At 49.2% G+C, this 17,508-nt stretch overlaps 1 protein-coding gene across 1 annotated transcript in view; it reads left to right on the top strand.

Moving 5' to 3' along the window:
• Positions 1 to 6,101: 6,101 nt before the first annotated feature.
• LOC102939129 (excitatory amino acid transporter 1) overlaps positions 6,102 to 17,508 on the top strand; it is a 136,999-nt gene continuing 125,592 nt past the window's right edge. Inside the window, exon 1 of the mRNA XM_007059627.3 lies at positions 6,102 to 6,357. The gene's annotated coding sequence lies outside the window, so the exon portion shown is untranslated. The remainder of the gene's footprint in view (positions 6,358 to 17,508) is intronic.

Genomic DNA, 17,508 nt, shown 5'->3' with positions numbered 1-17,508 from the left:
AGGTAAACAACACTTCTGAATTCTGCTTCCAGTTTTCTCCAAATGTGTTTCTTTGTGGCTTGATTTTTTTCAATGTCAAGAGAGCTCATATTGGCCACCAGTGCCTGTGTGATATTCATTGTTACAACAGGAAGCTTTGAAAACAAATCAGTGCAGATATAACTGAATAGCATATCATATGCTATTGTCATGACCTTGATGACACTTTTCTGTTGGTCTTGTGCAGGCTCTATAACAAGATCTGTGTCTCTGCTGCTACTAGCTCCCTTGGTCTAACAGGTGATATCTTTCTGTCCATCTCCTCTTCTGCTCGTTTCTGTACATTCCTATCTGACCTGAGATCTACTGCTTGACACGATGGCTCTCAGGACTTGGTCCCTTTCACATATTTGGATACTTTATCACAGAGTATATGGACTTTTCCATACACTGTGGTGGACGATGCTCTTATTCTCCTTATTGATTTGCATGATTCATGGCCAATTCCTTTGTTACAGCTAGAAGGTTCTGCTTGTTTTTTAAGCTGTTGCCATGTTTTCTTGTGTGTGAAGATCTTTCCACAATTTAGGTGATAAAATGTGTAGGTTCTTCACTGGTGTCTTTATATTGCATGATGGCAGTACATTTTTGGATCTCTGTGGCTCTTACAAGATTCTTCCATGATTCTAGGTCTCTTGGTTTGGTCAGTTCTGTGTAAGGAGCCTCCACATCGCATATCTCACATGTGTTTTTGGACCTTTGCTCTGTTCGTGGACCCTTTTTGGGAACCTCTGAATTGGTTTCTATTTTTCATTCAAGAATCACAACTGCATCCCAGTCAAATCTGAAGCAAACTGAGGAAAAAAGAAATCTTAGGTCACAGTACCTTATTGTACACAACAACTATCTAAAAGTTGATTTGAAGTTGAAAATAATTATGTTAATGCCTGCAGAATCAAAATATTTTTTCACGTGAAGCTTGACCCCCCATTGTTGTTGGTTGCCATGGCAACGGTTATGCAAATGACACTGTTCAATGTCACTAAAATTTCACTAGTTTAACTAGAAAGAAATTACCTAAAATTGGGTGAAGATTTTTAGTCAAAGTATGGTCCATACCCATTTGTAACCCTTTGCCTACCTTCACATGTATGGTTTCCATAGAAACAGGCCTAACTCCACCTTCAAGCTACAATGCAGAAAGGTCCACCACGTGTTTTTGTAATGTGTATGCATGGACCTTTCAAAAAAAGATGCGAATTTGCCCACCCATGTGATACCAAAAAGTTGTCTGGCTGATGGTCTGTCTGTCTCTCTCTTCTCCATCTCTATCCTGGACCTCTGAGAAACCTTCCTGGCACCTGTTTTGCCAAAACCGATACATTTCCTGGAAAAGTTTCAGACAAATCAGTATTCAAAAAAAAAAAATCACTGAAAAATTCTCAACCAGCTCCATTGTTGAGTGCCTTCCACATGAGTCCCAAGGCCTTGAATTTGACATCGTGTCCTATGGGGAGCCAGCCTGGAGATTGGAGATTAGATCTGATGTGTTCACGATGCTTTGTGTTGCTGAGGCGACACACTGCCATATTCTACACTAAGTGAAGTTTGAGGGCTTGTGGTTGCAGTCCAAGTACATGGGGTTGCTGTAGCCCAGATGGGAAGTGACAAAAGCAGTCCTGCTATTCACTGCGGGAAGGCACCGCACAGCTGGAACCCAGTGAACTGCAAAATCCAGGCCTGCTATTATCACTAGCAGCTTGGATTCAGTTTAAAGAGACCAGGAACCTATTTTGTAACTTTGAGGTGTCTTGAGATAGTCCCAGGCACAAGCCCCAGTAATATCTGAGTCTGGGTATCACAGGGCAAGGCTGGTGTGAGGAAAGACACCGTAAGTGAAATTTGTCAGACATCAGTCATTCTCGGCAGGTGGGAGACAGACACCAAACCGGCCACTATTTTTAGTGTGAAGGGGGGAAATAGAGCAGGTTGTAAAGGGCTAAACTGAGATTTAAATTTAACGTGAGCAGTGGGTGGTGGCAAAAGACAATTATCCTATGTTAGTTAAATGTTAATTACTAATAATAGATGTATCCAATCAAGTAGATACTGTCAGGTATTGCCTAGCATACAGGTCACCTTTGTCCCCTGCTGGATAGAGTCAGAACTGCTCCACTGTCATGGGACCTATGAGGCATAACAGCTACAGAAGATCAGCTTAGGTTCCCCTCATGAGGGTTTTTTGCTTTCCCCTTCCTGGCTTCTGAATTATTTATTCCCAGGCCAGCTGCTGAAGCAAGGAGTCAGCCCTGTGGGCTAGACAAGTGGCTCTCAACCTTTCCAGATTAGTGTGCCCCTTTCAGAAGTCTGATTTGTCTTGCAAACCCCAAGTTTCACCTAACTTAAAAACTACTTGCTTACAAAATCAGACATAAAAATTAAAAAGTGTCACAGCACACTATTACTGAAAAATTGCTTACTTTCCCATTGTTACCATATAATTATCAAATAAATCAATTGGAATATAAATCTTGTACTTACATTTCAGTGTATAGTATAGAGAGCAGTATAAACAAGTCGTATGAAATTTTAGTTTGTACTGACTTCGCTAGTGCTTTTTATGTTGCCTGTTGTACAACTAGGCAAATGTCTAAATGAGTTGATGGACCCCCGGAAGACCTCTGCGTACCCCCAGGGGTACGTGTATCCCTGGTTGAGAACCACTGGGCTAGAGCAGCAGCAGAGATAGCCGAGAAATTGCAGCAGAGATCTCTAATTGCAGCAGAGATAACCGAGAAAAGAAGCATAAACTGCTGTGCAAAAGGTGACCTCCCAGCCCCAGGACTGCTTGTCTGGTTTCCTTTCTACTAAGCTTCTGTGTTTCCCCCCCCACTCCTCACATCTACCCCTGCTGCCCTCATGGGGTGGGTGTGCAGGGTCCTCTGAGAGCCAAGGAGCAGGCCAGTTGGCTCCAGGCACACTCTTGCCTGCCACCTGCTCTCTCCTCCCTCAGCAAGAACGATTGCTCAGTTCTATCCACATATCTCAACACATGCTTAGGAAGCGCGATACAGACTGAACGTTGGGCTGCCCTGCGTCGCACCAAGAGTGTATGTTTTCTGGGCACCTGGTCTGTTTCTGATATCCTGTGGAAGAAGCCTCAGCCGCCACAGGCTAGCTGTCCAGCCTGGTTACACAGCGCTGGAGAGCAGCCTGTCCAGGTTGCAGGCTGCTCGATCACATAGCACTTTTTTTGTTTGATGCCAGATCTTGCTGCTTTTGCTCAGTGAAGGGGACTGGCAGCATGGAGGGGAAACTTCTCCCTTCTAGCCACTCACCACAGGTAGAACAATTCATTCAGTAACAAGAACAGGCCTAAGAAGATAAAAGGAAACTGGAGGGTTTACAAAAGTGCAGTCAGGCCTTTCAGGTCTCAATCCCACCTCTAGTCTGCAACATCCGTCTAGGCCCTAGGCAGCTCTCCCAGGTACTGAGATGCCAGCAGAAGCCTGGTGGCAATTTAGGTTCTGCTGTGTCCATTCTTCCTTCGTCAACAAGCCCAGGAGTTTCATAGAGTTTAAGGCCAGAAGGGACTGTGAGATCAAGTCTGACCTCCTGTAAAACACAGGCCAATACATTTCATCCAGACACCACATATTGTGGCCAGTGGTTTTAGTTAAAACATTTCAGTGTGGAGACTGATGTGTCACCATTGCCCAAGTGTCTAGGTGAGACATGCCCACATGATCCCAGCAGGTGTCCATGTCCCAAGCTGCAGAGAAAGGCAAAAAACCCCAGGGTCCCTGCCAATGTGACCTGAGGGAGAATTCCTTCTCAACTCCATGAGTGGCAGTCAGTCTGACCCTGAGCATGTGAGCAGACACACAAGCCCGGCACCTAGAAAGAAGATTCTTTCTACCACCTGAGAGCCTGGCGCCCCCCCATCCAGTCTCTTGTCTCCAGCTGTGACAGTCCCTGATGCTTCAGAGGAAGGTGGGGGAAAAAAGCCTGGAATACATCTGACCAATTGTGACCTGGGGTATTCCTGAAGCATGAGATTTGATGATAGTCACTGTCATAATGTGGAGCTGCAAGTGTTGGGAGCAGACTGTAAACAGCTGTAAAGCTCTTTTGTTCCTAACAGCTTCCGGGAACTTTAGCTCTTGGCCCATCTCTCTGTGGCACCCGGGGTGGAGAATGGGATGACTCCTGAGCTCCCGGAGAGCCTTGTAAAGGTGCCAGGGAACAAAGCCTGGCTTCCTCACCTAGAGGAAAGTTAGAAAATTCGGAGATTTAGAGAAACACCAGAAACCAAAGAAGAAAGAGAGATGGGGGATTGGGGTGGGGCGGCAGTTCTGGGGAGCTCTTAGAGCTTGGAAATGTCCAGGGTTTTATACAGGTTAACGTATGTTCTGGATATTGCGCTGGGCCAGTAACATGATGGATGGCTCTGTAGTGAGCTGGCTTTAAGAGTTATTCAGCTCTGAAGGGCCTGGGCCTGAACCCAGTGGTGCAGTGTCCAGCAGAATTGCTCCCACACAGAGGAGCAGATTGGTTGTGGTGCTGCCTGCCTGCCACTCCCTTGTGCCTGATTCGGGTGACGTTGGCAGCTCTGAGAGCTCGAGAGCCAGCAGCAGGTTTATTTTCATCATGTGAGTCCAGATGCCTCTCTTGGGAGACAATGTGAAGTGTAATTTGGGCGGCTTGTCTCAAGCAGGGAGCTGTGTCTGTGGCACAGGGAGAGAGGAAGAGGGGTGACAGAATGAGCCCTTCAGTACCTCCACCTCAAGAGCACACAGGAGCTTTGTCAGTGAGACTCAGGCCTCTGAGTGGGCAGTGCTGGACAGCTGCTTGGGCTTTCTGGAGGCATCCCAGGAGGTGCCTCTAAGGGGCTCTTCTTGCCTCTCCTCCTGCTCAGTGTTTACATGAAGCTGCAGGGTGTCTGCTGCTGCAGTGTTGCTGTTCAGCTCAACTTTTCTCCTTCCCACTGAGCACAGATTATAGTCTCAGTAACTCGCCGAGATCGGATGGACCAGGCTGGGTCTCGGCTCGTGTGAGGCAGAGTTGGTGCTTGCTGGCAGGCGAGTGGTGGGAGGCTAGGCCATGGGCACACACACTAAGCCAGTGTTTTATCTCCTCCCAGCCAGACGAGTCAAATCGCCCACAGGAGTTCATCTCCTACCTAGGGTGTGATTTTGTAACTACTTAGCTGGGTGTTGAACCCAGAGCATTCAGCACAAGCCCCGGAACTACAGGAGAACTCCACTAGCCTTCAGGCTCTTATCTCCACTTGGGCCAGCTTCTAGAGGGACATGTGGTCACGTGCACTCCTGCAGCACACTGCAGACATGGAGCTGCTGCTGCTGACCTTCCAGCCCTAAAACTTGTGTTTGGGAGATACGGCTCTCCCTGTGCCCCGTCGCAGGAGCTGTGATTGGCTGGGAAGTGCTTTCTCTTGTCCCCTAAACTGTATGCTTGAGGTAGTGCTTTTATCTCCGTGTTTAGAGTGCCCAGCTGCCATGGGAAAGGGAGCTCTAGGAATCTGTGTTTAATAAAGCAGTGATGAAAGCCAGCGGGAGCTGTGCCCTTTTCCCTGAAGGCAGAGTTTGACCCACAGCTAAAATGTATTGATGATATATTTTCCTTTGCCTGAAAATGAATGGCATCTGGCTAGTGACATAGCTGATACACACACTACTGTAGATCCCACATGTTAGGACAAGGGCAGAAAATTCACATTTACAGTCCTTGGGCTAAGCTGTGCAGGGCATCTGGCCTTTGGAGGTCCTGTTTGCATAGATCAGGCTGATGAGAGAAGAAAATCTGGGATCCTTATCTGGTAACTCTCCAGCTGTGGGATCCAAGTGGCTTTCTGAATGCAAGGCAGCCTACGAGAAAGCAGCAGAATAAAGAAATGGGGAGGGATGGAAGCTGGTGCCTCCTGGGAACGCCTTGCACTGTTCTTGCTCCGCTGCCTTCACTGTCACTAACTCTTTTCTGCAACTTGTGTGTGGAGGCAGAGGAACCCGCCCAGCACTGGCAGTGTTAATCGCAGTGTGGAATCCACGCAGCATCTTGGTGACAGGTGCCTTGAGTCCCCAGCTCCCCCACAGTCAGTTCAGATCCTGCAGTCTCCTCCTCCCTGCTACCCCCACCCCCTGCCATGTATCTTAGGAATAATACAGTCATCCTTTTCCTTTCAGAGGAGGCTGCTGAGAGTTCTGGGCTAACGCTGGACCTTCCAAAGAAGAACATTTTGCCTTCTTCCTTTGTGCGGGAGGAACAGAGAAGAAAAGAACAGGTGGACTCGCAGTAATCCCCAAGAACACAGGCGCGTTTTCAGACCAGAGTCCTGCTGCCCTTTGACTCCTGCTTCGGGTGAGTTGTTTTGCCAGTGAAAGCTGCGATTTCCCCACGTGCCAGGGGAGAGCTGCAGGGGTCTGGCGGACACTGTGGGGATGTGGGGATGCAGTAACAGAAGGCGAGGGTTTTCCCAGCTTTGTGTGTGAAGGAACTTCTCTCTCAGTGTTCTTTGTAAAGGGGAGCTAACCTGAAGAGAGTGCCTGGGAAAGCACTCTGCCCTGGCTCTGTGGAGGCTTATGTTACTGGGCTGTATTTTGTGGGGCTAGAGACTAGGGTGAAGCAGATTCCATTAGGGGGCATCAGTCTGAGGTGGGAGATTATTTTCTTTGTAGATGCCCGCCTTCTGGGAACTGGACTCAGACCCTGGATCAGAGCGAACCAATGTTCAGTCATTACAAAGTGCTCTGGATTGGAACCTAGCTCCCTGATCCATCTGGTTCCCTGCGGGTTCTCTTCCCAGCTTTGCCACTGCCTCACTGAGTGATCTTGGGCAGGTCCCTTACCCTCTCTGTGCCCCAGCTTCCCTGCTTGTGGGGTAACCATTGCTACCCACACCGTACGTGTTGGGGAAGGTCTAGGTGGGGACTGTTGTACAGTACTCTCTTAGAGGCAAACAGAAGAGGCGATATTGTTTGGTGTGGAGAAGAAAGAGTAAACAAGGGAAAGGAGGCATTTCCTAGACCTTCGCAGACAGGACACCCCTGCTGGGTAGGTTCATGCCCAGCTCAGAGCCAGCCGAGCTCCCCCATCATTGTACTGCGGAAAGGAGCTGCTCCAAACATCACACAGCAGAGACACTGCTCTTCCCAGTGAGCCTCAAACCTGGCCCCACAGAGCCACCTCAGGGCAAGTGTGGGTAGGCAGTGGCTCAGACACAGCCCAGCAGAGCCCCTCAGCCTCTTTCCTGAGACTCCCAAGAAGGGCAAGTTAGTGCCAAAGTGCAGGAATCATTTGCTGTCCACACCAGTTCCCAGGCAACTGACCAGAGCTCCAAGGGTAACTATCTCGCTAGGGCAGTAGCCCTGTCTGCCTGGCCTCTCCTTGTGGGGACAGAACACCGCTTCCCTTCTGCCTTTGCCCCTTCTTTCCTTCTGCCCTCTCTCCACGGCACTGGAGACCTCCCCTCCCTTCTGCCGTCTGCCCAGGCCTGGTGCTGGAGAACTTCCCTCCACTCTGCCCCCGGCGCTGGAGCACTCCCCTCCCTTCTGCCCCCGGTGCTGGAGCACTCCCCTCCCTTCTGTCGTCTGCCCCCGGTGCTGGAGAACTCCCCTCCCTTCTGCCCTCTGCCTGGGCCCAGCACTGGAGAACTCCCCTCCCTTCTGCTCTCTTCCCCCAGCTCTGGAGAACTCCCCTCCCCTTTGCCCCCTGCGCTGGAGAACTCCCCTCCCTTCTGCCCCCGGCGCTGGAGAACTCCCCTCCCTTCTGCCCTCTGCCCACGGTGCTGGAGAACTCCCCTCCCCTCTGCCTTTTGCCACCAGCACTGGAGAACTCCCCTCCCCTCTGCCCCCTGCACTGGAGAACTCCCCTCCCTTCTGCCTTCTGTCCCCGGTGCTGGAGAACTCCCCTCCCCTTTGCCCCCTGCGCTGGAGAACTCCCCTCCCTTCTGCCTTCTGCCCCCGGCGCTGGAGAACTCCCCTCCCTTCTGCCCGTGGTGCTGGAGATCTCCCATGTCCCCAGAAGACATAGTGATCAATGGCTCCATGTCTAGTTGGCAGCCGGTGTCAAGTGGAGTGCCCCAGGGGTCGGTCCTGGGGCCGGTTTTGTTCAATATCTTCATAAATGATCTGGAGGATGGTGTGGATTGCACTCTCAGCAAATTTGCGGATGATACTAAACTGGGAGGAGTGGTAGATACGCTGGAGGGGAGGGATAGGATACAGAAGGACCTAGACAAATTGGAGGATTGGGCCAAAAGAAATCTGATGAGGTTCAATAAGGATAAGTGCAGGGTCCTGCACTTAGGATGGAAGAATCCAATGCACCGCTACAGACTAGGGACCGAATGGCTAGGCAGCAGTTCTGCGGAAAAGGACCTAGGGGTGACAGTGGACGAGAAGCTGGATATGAGTCAGCAGTGTGCCCTTGTTGCCAAGAAGGCCAATGGCATTTTGGGATGTATAAGTAGGGGCATAGCGAGCAGATCGAGGGACGTGATCGTTCCCCTCTATTCGACACTGGTGAGGCCTCATCTGGAGTACTGTGTCCAGTTTTGGGCCCCACACTACAAGAAGGATGTGGATAAATTGGAGAGAGTCCAGCGAAGGGCAACAAAAATGATTAGGGGTCTAGAGCACATGACTTATGAGGAGAGGCTGAGGGAGCTGGGATTGTTTAGTCTGCAGAAGAGAAGAATGAGGGGGGATTTGATAGCTGCTTTCAACTACCTGAAAGGGGGTTCCAAAGAGGATGGCTCTAGACTGTTCTCAATGGTAGCAGATGACAGAACGAGGAGTAATGGTCTCAAGTTGCAATGGGGGAGGTTTAGATTGGATATTAGGAAAAACTTTTTCACTAAGAGGGTGGTGAAACACTGGAATGCGTTACCTAGGGAGGTGGTAGAATCTCCTTCCTTAGAGGTTTTTAAGGTCAGGCTTGACAAAGCCCTGGCTGGGATGATTTAACTGGGACTTGGTCCTGCTTCGAGCAGGGGGTTGGACTAGATGACCTTCTGGGGTCCCTTCCAACCCTGATATTCTATGATTCTATGATTCTATGAAGAGTTAACTTCTGTCCCCAGGGAAGCAGCCAACACACATTCTCTCTGTAACCCCCTGCTCCATGCGGGTGTACCTCTCTTTCCCTTTGTCAGTCAGTATCTGCCTATTGTATGCTGACCCCACTAGTCTCCTGGCGTCCCATACTCCCCCTCTCGCACTCCTTTAGGGTGCCTCATTGCTGCTGCCTGGGAGGGGTTTCATGGCCGCCCCCACAGAATATGCTGGTTCTGTGTGAGACACAATAGCAGCGTTTTCTGGAGATGGGAGAAGTGGTCTCAAATGTGCTGATTATTCCCAAGGTCTCTGGCTACTTCCTAGCTCCAAAGAAAGCCGAGGCAGTGGGAGTGGAGAGGAGAGGAGTCTGGGAAGGGCTGTGTGTCGCTGAGGTGAGGTGGGCTCAGTGGACTCACTTGGCTCTGGGACCTGTTCCCAGGGCTGAGCTCTTTGGTGGCAAATGAGGCAGGGTGGTGCAAAGGGGGGTTCCTTCCAGCAGGCGTGAGAGCACAGGTTTCCCTGCTAGCTTCACACATATTAGATTAAAGGATTGCTGCTTCAGGATGCCGAGCCGTTTCTTTCATTGAATCCCACCCACTCTGATTATCTTGAATGAGTTTTTGCAATGGACGTTTCAAATTGGGCTGGCTTTGGCACTTCTTGGGAAGAGGCTGTATGGTCTGCTAATTCGAGTAGTGCCCTGTCTACACTCAGGGTTCTCCCCCTGTTGCTCTAGTTCGGGTGCACCCCTGCTGGTGCGAGTAATAATGGGAGGATGAGGGTACGTGAGCCACCAGGCTTTTCACCATTGTATAAACCTGCTCAGAGCAATGAGAGGTGGTCTGCTTTGCCCTAGTACTCCCACCTGTTAGAGAGCTTATTCCTTCACTCTCCCACTTCCCTGGTCCTTCTCGCATGAACAGAGAGCAACAATACCCGAAGTCCGAAGGTGCAAACAATTCGATGTTTATTGGGGTGAACTTCCAGCAAGCTTAAATACAAGTTCCTTTTTCCTTATTTTCGAATCCCAACTTACTTCCTGTTTGCCCCAAATTTATAAAGTAATATTCTTAGCTATACCTTAACCAATCATTCTAGTGAAATTTAACTAACCAATCCTAACATATTGTAACATGATTAGCTAACCAATTATATCCCACCACCTTCATTAGATTACACCCAGCAAAATTAATTATACAGCAGACAGAAGCAATCACAGAACCAGACAGAGATTATACAGACAAACAAAAGCAAAGTGGGAACTATAATGACAAAACAATACAGAAGTGAGGATTTCACATCCCAGCTATTGATAAGTGAGTTCTTGCCAGACAGGATGCTATCAAAATAAGTTTCCTTTTACATTTTCTAGGCACTTCCCTTTCTCTGGAGGTGATAGGAATTATCAGGACAGGATTGTATTCAGGACAGCCCAATAGCACCTTCTTTCAATGTGACTAGTTTGGAATGTGAGGATGTGACTGTTCGCTTCCTGGCTTATGGCTGCCTCTGCTGCTTAGCCAAAGGCCTTAGCCTAAGCACAGGGCCTCAAACTGTCACAGTAAGAGAAGGCCCTTACACCAGCAGACAGTGATTTTGATTCTTTCTTTTATACCTCTAGAACTAGCCAAGTGATAAGAATACCCCTAAATTCTTAAAGTACAGGCCTTTACAGACAGGCCTGAATATCTGTATCCTAACACCACCCCAGTGCTCAAGCATTGGTGGGAGAATTTGACAAACTCCGGAGTGCCCACGCTGCCCAAAGTACTGGAAAGCCAGGATTTCTGGGTTCTGATTCTGGCATTACTGTCAACTCCCTGGGTGACCTTGCTCGAGACACTTCCTCTCTTGGTGCCTCCTTTTCCCCCTGTACAATGGAAATAATGATACTCACCAGCCCTTGGAAAGTGCTTTGAGATGTAAATGCAAAGTATTGTCAATCAGCTCCGTATCATAATCATTCATTGTTTCGTTACAATGAGAGCAACAAGCCCTTCTCACTTATTCCAGGGTGTCGGTACGGGGAAAGTCTCTGGGCTTCCCTCTGGCCTACGATATGCCAAAAGATGCAATACAAGCACTTAGTTCAATATGTAACACGTAGGGCAAAGCACTCAGCAATCTCCGCTCACCCTGTGTCCCTGCCTGGCCAGAATGACCAGCTGGGCCAGTTGTGTGTCTGTCCTTTGCTTCCAGTTGGACAAGGCCATGGAAAGGGAGTTATTGGCTGAGGCTCCAAAGGTTTTTATTGATTGATTGAATTGCTGCCCCCTTTTTGCTCATGTTGCTTGGTAGCTGATCCCCTCTGTGCCTGGGACCTCTGGGTTTGTCCTTGTGCCACAGCCTTGCTTGGAATTGGTGATTGTGCAGCACAACTCCTCCTCCAGCAAGTGCCTCGCTGGTGAGTTACACACATGAACAAAAGGAGAAGGGCATTCACTGAGTCACCCCAGTGAGCGCATGGGGGAGAAACTGATCCCTCACATTCAAATTTACTCTCTCACGGGGCCTTAAAAGGGGGAAAAGCCCTGCTGGGATTGTGGTGCTCTCCTAAGGGCACCCAGAACCGTAAGCTACTGTATTACCTCTTTGCCGGAGCTTACAGTGTGTGTCCGCTCCCTGCCACACCCATCTGTCTGCATCACCAGCCAACTCCTTGAGACTCTGCCAGTCTAAACCTTCCCTTGCAAGTAACATTCAGTGCCCCAGGATGTCTCTCTGCAGTGTCCAGTCCCTCTCACTGGACACTCACAGAAATTACCAAGGGGCACTGCCTCCAGAGAGACAATGCGCACCCCAGCCTATTAGCTTAGCTGAGGACACACACTTCACTTTGATATACAGCACTGAGATGGTTTATAGTCAAACTAAGAATAGATTTATTAATAAAGAGCATGGATTTAAGTGACACTAAGATAGAGTAATAGAGACAAAAATGGTTCCAGATAAAACAGAAGTACAATCACGCTTTGTAGAGTCTAAAATTTAAGATTACAATCCCGGTCGCAGGCAGTTTTGAACCTATAGTCAGTTCTCAGCGTCTTCAACCCACATGGCTGAAGGATCTGTCTTTCACAGATTCCAAGAGCGCTGGCCTCTTTTGTCCCTTGGGTGATGGATAACTAAGGGGTTCTCTCCCTTTCTTTTTATAGTCCAGTAAACCTTTCAAATGGATTCTTTTGAAGTGTATCTCCAGATAAGGATTTTTTCCCCTGCTGCATGTGCTCCAGGAAGCTGACACCAAGCTGTCTTTCTCATCCTCTGGACAATCTGCTTTTTCAGTTGGTTTAAATGTGTAGGTGTAAATATACTTTCATTCTCCTTGGGATCACCTTGCTTAATTTATAACAGAGACAGAGGCAAACAGACAAAAGAATATTCCTTTGTCTAGGACAGTCTTGTTCATCAGCTCTACTTGGATTGTGCTTTGTCTAAACACATTTTAGCAACTTATTTTCCTCAGGCATAAATAATTCTTTATACACAACCTGTACATACATCATGCAATGATATTCATGACCAGTATGTTCCCAGTTTTTATATGATACCTTGCAAGATACTATTTGGATAAATATTGTGATACACGCAATGTGTTACATGTAGTGAGTTTGTCAGGCCTGGCAACAGTTATAGTTACAGGCAGTGAACCCTTTGTCAGAGGGCAGTGAGACCTCCTGTTGTGTTAGTTGTTCTAGGATTTTGCTCACCAGGAGCAGCCTCTCTTTTTAAGGTGATGTAGCATGAGCCACTGGGGATTTGCTTTGCTGGCTGCCCCATTGCCACTAGGACAGCTGTGGAGTAGCCAGGTTGAGGCACTCTCTCTTCTGTCCCAGGACAACAAATGGAGTTGTGTTGTGTGCACACAGCAACTGGTTTTCTCTGCCTGCCCATTACTGTGGCGCTGCACAAAATTAAAGAGCAAGAGAGAAAAGGAGCCTGGACCACAACACAGCCATGTGCCATTGTATCTGTGCACCTGAACCTACCACCCTGCTAACTGTGTGTGTATCAGAGCATGCTGGGAAAATCTGGACAGCTATCCCACACTGCCTGTGCGAGTGACTGCACACCCAGCGTACAAGCTGGGAACAGGAAGTGCAGAGGCAGCGTAAACAGGAAAGATAATGAAAATAGTTATCTGAATGTCACCAAAATTCTCACAAAGTTTGGCTTGAAAGTTGGGCCAAGGTTTGAGGGCTGGGGATGGGTAGGGTGACATATTTCCTTATGCTGAATACAGGACACCTGGTAAAATTACTTGTATTCAAGCGAGTTCAACGGCAATCAGTCATGCAAATGTTCAAATTAACATCAAGGTGACTGAGCCCCTGTTAAAAGAAATACTGCTAGTTGGATTCTTTTCATTTACCTTCATATGTTTAAGATTTTAGCGCTCACACAGGGAGGGGTGACACCCACACACACACACAGAGGGAGAGGGGTCACACACACACACACACACACCTCTCTCACACTGACCCAACCCTCCCTGCCTGCGCTGTGCACCCTTCATACCTGACTGGGCGCCCAGGACAGACCTGCCTCTCCCGGAACCTGGCACCACATCTTCCAGAGGCAACAAGTGGGGGGGCACACAGGGTCACATGCCCCCTCTCCCCAGATTTGTGCAAGGGTTCACATCAGAATGTGGCCGGCAGCAGCCTTTTGGCACTGTGCGGGAGGGAAGGGATGGAAGCTGCTTCCAGCTGCAGGAGAGTAGGGGAGAGGGAAGGGAAGACCTGGCCCGTGTCTTTGCAGAGCTCATCTCTCCCCCACCCCACCCCCACCGCTCCTGTGTGGCTGGAAGCAGCTTGTCCCTTCCTGCCCGCACAGTGTCATAGAATCATAGAATAACAGAGTTGGAAGGGACCTCTGGAAGCCATCTAGTCCAACCCCCTGCCCAGAGCAGGACCAATCCCAACTAAATCATCCCAGCCAGGGCTTTGTCAAGCCTGACCTTAAAAACTTCTAAGGAAGGGGATTCCACCACCTCCCTAGGTAACGCATTCCAGTGTTTCACCACCCTCCTAGTGAAAAAGTTTTTCCTAATATCCAACCTAAATCTCCCCCACTGCAACTTGAGACCATTACTCCTTGTCCTGTCATCTGCTATCACTGAGAACAGTCTAGATCCATCCTCTTTGGATCCACCTTTCAGGTAGTTGAAAGCAGCTATCAAATCCCCCCTCATTCTTCTCTTCCGCAGACTAAACAATCCCAGTTCCCTCAGCCTCTCCTCATAAGTCATGTGTTCCAGAACCCTAATCATTTTTGTTGCCCTTCGCTGGACTCTCTCCAATTTCTCCACATCCTTCTTGTAGTGTGGGGCCCAAAACTGGACACAGTACTCCAGATGAGGCCTCACCAATGTCGAATAGAGGGGAACGATCACGTCCCTCGATCTGCTGGCAATGCCCCTACTTATACACCCCAAAATGCCATTGGCCTTCTTGGCAACAAGGGCACACTGTTGACTCCTATCCAGTTTCTCGTCCACTATCACCCCTAGGTCCTTCTCTGCAGAACTGCTGCCTAGCCATTCAGTCCCTAGTCTGTAGCGGTGCATTGGATTCTTCCATCCTAAGTGCAGGACTCTGCACTTGTCCTTGTTGAACCTCATCAGATTTCTTTTGGCCCAATCCTCCAATTTTTCCAGGTCCCTCTGTATCCTATCCCTCCCCTCCAGCGTATCTACCACTCCTCCCAGTTTAGTGTCATCCGCAAACTTGCTGAGGGTGCAATCCACACCATCCTCCAGATCATTAATGAAGATATTGAACAAAACCGGCCCCAGAACCGACCCTTGGGGCACTCCGCTAGATACCGGCTGCCAACTAGAGATGGAGCCATTGATCACTACCCGTTGAGCCCGACAATCTAGCCAACTTTCTACCCACCTTGTAGTGCATCCATCCAGCCCATACTTCTTTAACTTGCTGACAAGAATACTGTGGGAGACCGTGTCAAAAACTTTGCTAAAGTCGAGGAATAACACGTCCACTGCTTTCCCCTCATCCACAGAGCCAGTTATCTCATCATAGAAGGCAATTAGATTAGTCAGGCATGATTTGCCTTTGGTGAATCCATGCTGACTGTTCCTGATCACTTTCCTCTCCACTAAGTGCTTCAGAATTGATTCCTTGAGGACATGCTCCATGATTTTTCCGGGGACTGAGGTGAGGCTGACCAGCCTGTAGTTCCCAGGATCCTCCTTCTTCCCTTTTTTAAAGATTAGCACTACATTAGCCTTTTTCCAGTCTTCTGGGACTTCTCCCGATCGCCATGAGTTTTCAAAGATAATGGCCAATGGCTCTGCAGTCACATCCGCCAATTCCTTTAGTACTCTCGGATGCAACGCATCCGGCCCCATGAACTTGTGCACATCCAGTTTTTCTAAATAGTCCCAAACCACTTCTTCCTTCACAGAGGGCTAGCCACCTCCTCCCCATGCTGTGCTGCCCAGTGCAGGAGTCTGGGAACTGACCTTGTTCGTGAAGACAGAGGCAAAAAAAGCATTGAGTACATTCACTTTTTCCACATCCTCTGTCACTAGGTTGCCTCCCTCATTCAGTTAGGGGCCCACACTTTCCTTGACTTTCTTCTTGTTGCTAACATACCTGAAGAAACCCTTCTTGTTACTCTTAACATCCCTCGCTAGCTGCAACTCCAGGTGTGATTTAGCCTTTCTGATTTCATTCCTACATGCCCGAGCAATATTTATATACTCATCCCTGGTCATTTGTCCAATCTTCCACTTCTTGTAAGCCTCTTTTTTGTGTTTAAGATCAGTAAGGATTTCACTATTAAGCCAAGATGGTCGCCTGCCATATTTACAATTCTTTCTACACATCGGGATGGTTTGTCCCTATAACCTCAATAAGGATTCTTTAAAATACAGCCAGCTCTCCTGGACTCCTTTCCCCCTCATGTTATTCTCCCCGGGGATCTTGCCCATCAGTTCCCTGAGGGAGTCAAAGTCTGCTTTTCTGAAGTCCAGGGTCCGTATTCTGCTGCTTTCCTTTCTTCCTTGTGTCAGGATCCTGAACTCAACCATCTCATGGTCACTGCCTCCCAGGTTCCCATCCACTTTAGCTTCCCCTACTAATTCTTCCTGGTTTGTGAGCAGCAGGTCAAGAAGAGCTCCGCCCCTAGTTGGTTCCTCCAGCACTTGCACCAGGAAATTGTCCCCTACAGTTTCCAAAAACTTCCTGGATTGTCTGTGCACCACTGTATTGCTCTCCCAGCAGATATCAGGATGATTGAAGTCGCCCATGAGAATCAGGGCATGCTATCTAGTAGCTTCTGCGAGTTGCTGGAAGAAAGCCTCATCCACCTCATCCCCCTGGTCCGGTGGTCTATAGCAGACTCCCACCACGACATCACCCTTGTTGCTCACACTTCTAAACTTAATCCAGAGACTCTCAGGTTTTTCTGCAGTTTCATACTTGAGCTCTGAGCAGTCATACTGCTCTCTTACATACAGTGCAACTCCCCCACCTTTTCTGGCCTCCCTGTCCTTCCTGAACAGTTTATACCCATCCATGACAGTACTCCAGTCATGCGAGTTATCCCACCAAGTCTCTGTTATTCCAATCACATCATAATTCCCTGACTTTGCCAGGACCTCCAGTTCTCCCTGCTTGTTTCCTAGGCTTCGTGCATTTGTGTATAGGCACTTGAGATAACCCGCTGATCACTCCTCGTTCTCAGTATGAGGCAGGAGCCCTCCCCTCTCACGCTCCTGCTCGTGCTTCCTCCCGGTATCCCACTTCCCCACTTACCTCAGGGCTTTGGTCTCCTTCCCCCGGTGAACCTAGTTTAAAGCCCTCCTCACTAGGTTAGCCAACCTGCTCGCGAAGATGCTCTTCCCTCTCTTCGTTAGGTGGAGCCTGTCTCTGCCTTTCTCTGCCATCCTTCTTGGAACACCATCCCATGGTCGAAGAATCCAAAGCCTTCTTTCTGACACCACCTGCGTAGCCATTCATTGACTTCCACGATTCGACGGTCCCTACCCTGGCCTTTTCCTTCCACGGGGAGGATGGACGAGAACACCACTTGCGCCTCATAGTCCTTTATCCTCCTTCCCAGAGCCACGTAGTCTGCAGTGATCCGCTCAAGGTCATTCTTGGCAGTATCATTGGTGCCCACGTGCAGAAGCAGGAAGGGGTAGCGATCCGAGGGCTTGATGAGTCTCGGCAGGCTCTCCGTCACATCGTGAATCTTAGCCCCTGGCAGGCAGCAGACTTCTCTGTTTTCCCGGTCAGGGCGGCAGATAGATGACTCAGTCCCCCTGAGGAGAGAGTCCCCGACCACCACCACCCGCCTCCTTCTCTTGGGAGCAGTGGTCGTGGAACCCCCAACCCTAGGACAGTGCATCTCATGCCTTTCAACTGGTGGAGTCTCCTTCTGCTCCCTTCCCCCAGATGTATCATCTGGGCCACTCCCCACAATG

This window comes from Chelonia mydas, chromosome 25, assembly GCF_015237465.2.
Source record: "Chelonia mydas isolate rCheMyd1 chromosome 25, rCheMyd1.pri.v2, whole genome shotgun sequence".
Taxonomy (NCBI): domain Eukaryota; kingdom Metazoa; phylum Chordata; order Testudines; family Cheloniidae; genus Chelonia; species Chelonia mydas.
Note: the sequence above shows the minus strand (reverse complement) of the source record. Positions and strands in the feature narration are given on the sequence as shown.